General features: G+C 57.0%; 1 protein-coding gene across 2 annotated transcripts in view; it reads left to right on the forward strand.

The window, feature by feature from the left end:
- LOC104876049 (small conductance calcium-activated potassium channel protein 3) overlaps positions 1–4879 on the forward strand; it is a 125131-nt gene that overhangs the window by 70491 nt on the left and 49761 nt on the right. The gene's annotated exons all lie outside the window — the stretch shown is intronic.

The raw sequence follows: 4879 nt of genomic DNA on the forward strand, positions 1-4879 counted from the left end.
TGTTTTTTGTACCGGGGATCAAACTCAGGTCCTTGAACTTGTGAGGCAGGTGGTAGAACCACTGAGCTAAATCCCCGGCTGCAAATATATATTTTTAATGATGGCAAATTTCCCTCAAGTTTTTATTCCACAGAGAGGGAATAGTAGAGAACACAAAAGTGTTTTTTAAATTTATTTTTTCCCCATTTTCTCTCCTTTCATTTAGAAAAATTCATGGTTGTTCAAGAATGAAAGCTTGGGCTAGGGATTTGGCTCAGTGGTTCCACCGCCTGCCTTGCAAGAGCAAGGACCCGAGTTCAATCCCCGGTAACAAAAACAACAACAGCAACAAAAAAGAATGAAAGCTTTTCAGCTTGGTCAGTAAATGACCAAGCAGGATCTCCCCCAATAGTTGAGAACATTTTATTAAAAGATTTTGCCTCAATTAAAAACTTGAAAAGCCTCAAGCTTTTTGAAATAGAATGAGGGGGTAACTAGTGAATCTGATGAAACAACTCCAAACTTATTTATCACTGAGGGTAGAAAACAAAAACGGAGAGGCTCCTTGGTGCCCTCCTCAGGGCGGGAGGCCTGCCTGCAGCTCTGTCTCCGTGACCTTGTCCCCATCAGGGCCGCCTGCCCTGGGCCTTGCGGCCCTCGCATGGCATGGCGGCCTCCACAGTTCCAGTTGCCCTGGTCCGTAGTGAGGGGACCCGGTGGCTCTGCCAAGTGGGATGAGGTGAGGTGGTGAGAGACAAGCCCCTCTGTGGGCCGCTGTGCAGTGAGCTGGCGGTGCTGGCGGAGGACGCGGTGGCCTTAGATGGGAGCCAGGGTGGAAATGGGGGTCTCAGAGTTCCTGAGTAACCGACGCCATTTTCACGATTCTCCAGTTGCTGTTCCGAGGTGGATGCACACCAATGAGCACATTGCTGGCTGCCAGCCAATCATTTATTCCCCAAATCTTCCAGCAGACACAGTTCATGGTTCCCAGACCCTGGGCAGTCACCCCCTCCCATCACACTCCATAATTTCTACTTTGCCTTGGTTCCTTGACTCTGTCTGCCAGTGAACGTCTTGATGTCCGGGAAAGCGCTTTGTATGCAAAATAACTGGACTGCTTGCAAAATAATTTTTTAAGTGCTCCGAGTTATGCTGTGATATCTGAAATGATGTGTTCATGAGCTGGGCTTGGAGTGAGGAGGCTGGAAAGGTCCAGGTGTGGTCCCCTCCCTGTCTAGTGACCCGGCCACTTGAGAAAGAGGCCGCACGGTAACAACGAGGTAGGGCTGGGGAGAAGGAGGGTTTCCTCTCGGGGCTGTGGCAGGAGGACCTAAAGGGGCAAGGCAGACACACCGCCCGACTTTGACAGGCGTGCTAAGGGGGTATGTGGTACTTTTGGTATAGACTAGTGCTGCTGTGTAACAAAGGTTCCCAAACTTAATGACTTAAAATAACAATATTCAAACCCAGGCTTCTACCCCGGTCTCACCTGGAGGTCCTGCCATGCAGCCGGTCTGGGACAGACTCACTCAAATGGCTGGCGGCTGGCATTCACTGTGGCTGGTGAAGGGACGGCGAGGCCCTGGGTCTGCAGTGAAATCCACGACATTGACATTTCTCAAAGCTCTACTGCCTTCCATTTTCTAATTTCCCAGGGGCCGAAGCACAGGGCCAGGTTCAGACTCCAGTGGCTGGGAAACAGACCTGCTGCGGGGGAGGGAGAGTCTCAGAGACAGAAGCAAGTGGACGGTGGGAAGAGCCTGTGGCCATTTTGGGAAGCTCCACCCTAAGTGTGTCTCATACCTGCCTCAGGTGCCGCCGAAGCCCCGTCCTGCCCAGGAAGCTCTCGGCGTGGGCCCTCAGCCTGCCTCTCTGGTGGGAATCTCCCCACTGAATCTCGGGTCCCATTCAAATCTGTGTCCCTGCAGTGCCCTAACCTAGTCAGTTCTTACTGATCGTTTTATTGAATTGAGTTGAGTTGAATGGAGTTAATTCTTTTCCTAATTACGGGCTCCTTACTGGTAAATTTGGAACCAGTCTGTTGTGTAAAACTTCCCTCCCAAAGCTCTTGGGAAGACACTAATGTGCAGAAAAACCTACAAGCTCTCAGAAGCCTGGTGCTGAGTGCCGCGTCTTCAGGCTGGCCGGGCCCTGAGTGCGGAGGCAGAGGGACTCGAGCGCCATCTGTCCCTCTCAGAGCAGCTGTGGCGGGGACACCTGTCAGCCCTGGGCCTCTGCAGCTTCTCTCTGTGGGCTCCTTGATGCGCCCACCCCATGCCAGGACCTCCCTGAGCGCTTTCCCCACGTCCCCCCAGGTCGGGGCGGGGGCAGAGACCACGCGGGGGACAGCCGCCCTCACCTGCCCGTCCACGTCCGCTCTAGACCTTCCTGAGTGTCAGCGAGTGCCGGGAACCGTCACTCCAGGTTGGGCAGGAGGGGCCCTTTCGTCAGGCCTCCCCCACTGAAGTTTCCGTCCTGGGGGCTAGCGAGACCACTGCAGTCTGTCTGCTCTTCGTCTCCGTCGCCATCTCCCCAGCCCTCAGGCTCCAGAGTGCAGCTGACCGCCACAGCCCGCGGGTCCTGGCCCCCAGGTACAGCCCCGCAGAGTGGGGCCCTTGGGGTCTCTCCATTGTGGTCCTCCCTCCTCAGGGAGGAACTGGAGCCCAAGGGGGGCAGCGTCCAGGGTCCTGCAGTGAGCCGCAGTCGCTGACTCCTGTGCAGGCGTTCACTGAACACCTACTGCGCACAGCGGGCCGGGCACCAGAGATAACACAGAGAGCAAGCGGCTCCACCGCCTGTCCCCTCGGGGCCGTGACTGGGAGTCCCAACCCCGGTTACTCTTGGGGGTGACTTGGGGCCCTTAAGGAAAATCCCACTGTGGGGGACCTCCTCAGAGACACAGACACAGTCGTCTGAGGCGGGCCTGGCGTGGGGATTGTTTTGTATCTTTTTTCTTTTTTTGAGCTAGGGCCTGAACATTTTTAAAAGGGCTTGCAAGTAATTCAAGCAGGCCACAGGTTGAAAATTGGTGGTCTAAGTGAAGAGACAGATAAAAACCTGGTGAAGACAAATAAATGCATGATGAAGGTTTGTTCTTTGCAAGGGCTGTCCAGGAGCTGAGTGAGAACACAGCAGGATGGGCGCCTGTTGCCCGCCTAAATCTGAAGGGACACAAAGCCTCAGTGGAGAGCTATCCCGGGTCAGCAAGCGTCCTCGTGCGTCCAGTGTGGGCTTTCTGGGGAGTCGCCCGCTCGGCAGGCCCTCGGCACTGTGGGCATCCGGCACAGCTCTGGGTTTTCAACCCCTTCCCTAAACACCTCTGCGTGCACTCACAGGTCCACCCACGCTTTATGAACACCCTCAGGCCACCCAGCGCATCGTCATGGTCTGTGTTGCCCCCTTGTTATGGGGTGGCTCTCAGCGCTGGCACCAATCCTGGGGGGCAGGTGGATCAGGGCTGGCATTCCCACGACAGACGACAGACGATGGACGAGGCGGCCGGCTCCTCACCAGCTCCACCAAGACCCAGACAGAGGTGGGGCCGGCCTGGGCCCACCCGTCCTGCTAGCTGGGCAGAGCTGCTGCCCATCCTGCCCTCAGGGGCACCGATGCCATTCCCGGTCCAGCCATCGAGGTATCCTTTGCTGCAGCTTCAGTTCCTGCCCGGAGCTGCCAGTTGCTATAGTAACTGGATGTGATTCCTTATTACAGGGTGGACAGTTTTAATTTTGTGTTTGAAGACTCTGGCCAGACGGTCACGTTGCCACAGCTGGACTGTCAGGCGGCAGAGGGAACCCTCTGCGTGGTCGTCAGGGCTCTCTGACTGACCGGGAAAACCCAGTCTGGGAGGAGGGCTGGCGCCCAAGGGCGCTGGGCTGATGTCTTCCGTTTGGAGCCCTAATTGGAAAGGGGAGGTTGGGCCCCTCAGCCAGTCGCTCTCACGGTGGCCTCTACTTCCCCACCATGGGACCATGCCCCAAATCCCACCTCCCCAGCAGAGAGAGCCTTCAGCGTGTTTGTTGAATGAATCAGTGAGCACACATAAGCCACCTGTAGTCGGTGGAGCCCATTAGCACTCATTATGGAGCTGTGGTCACGGGTGGGAGCAGGGGAAAGCGATCCTTGGTGATGCACTTCAGCACAGAGGGGCTTCCTCGAGCCCAGCCAGCCCAGGAGACTGAGCCAAGTCCCCGTCCCCTTGAGCCAGCCGCTGTCCCTCTCCACAGGAAGAGCCGCATTTCCAGGGTAAACACCCTGCCCTCCTGCTGCCATCTGGGCTGCTTCCCTGCCGGGATGTGCCAGGCAGTAACACACGGGCAGCGCTGCATCTGGGCCCTGGAGAGCACAGCTCTGTGCAGGCCGCACGTGGAGCTGGAGTGTGTGTGTGCGTGTGTGTGTGTGTGCGTGGGAGGGGACAGGCCACAGCCGGGACTCCTGGGCGGTGCAGGAACAGGGCTGGGAGAGGAAGAACGCACACCTGCTGAGGTGCCCCCCCAGGCTGTCCCTGCACAGCCTCCAGCTGAGCGGCAGCACCTCGCGCCTTCTCCTGCACCGGGCAGCACGGTGGGCTGGGCACACGGCGCCTCCCGGAGGACTAACCCCAGGCCCTCCCCGTGTGAGTCCCAGGCCCGGCACACTGCAGGCACACAAGGGCCTGAGTGTGCAGGCTCAGGGTGAGCCCCAGGAGAGCAGGGCTGGGGTGGAGCTCGGATGGAGCTGAGCCCAGCTCTCATTTTGCAAAAAGACTGAGACCTCATCTCTTTTTTTTTTTCTTTTTGGTACTGGGGATCGGGGGATCAAACTTGAAACCTTGTGCTTGCAAAGCTGGCAGCAGAACCCCTGAGCTAAATCCCCGGCGCAACCTCATCTCTTAATAAGGCAGGCATTGTAACATGTAACA

This window comes from Fukomys damarensis, unplaced genomic scaffold, assembly GCF_012274545.1.
Source record: "Fukomys damarensis isolate Sample0158 unplaced genomic scaffold, DMR_v1.0_HiC HiC_scaffold_33, whole genome shotgun sequence".
In the NCBI taxonomy this organism is placed as follows: Eukaryota; Metazoa; Chordata; class Mammalia; order Rodentia; family Bathyergidae; genus Fukomys; species Fukomys damarensis.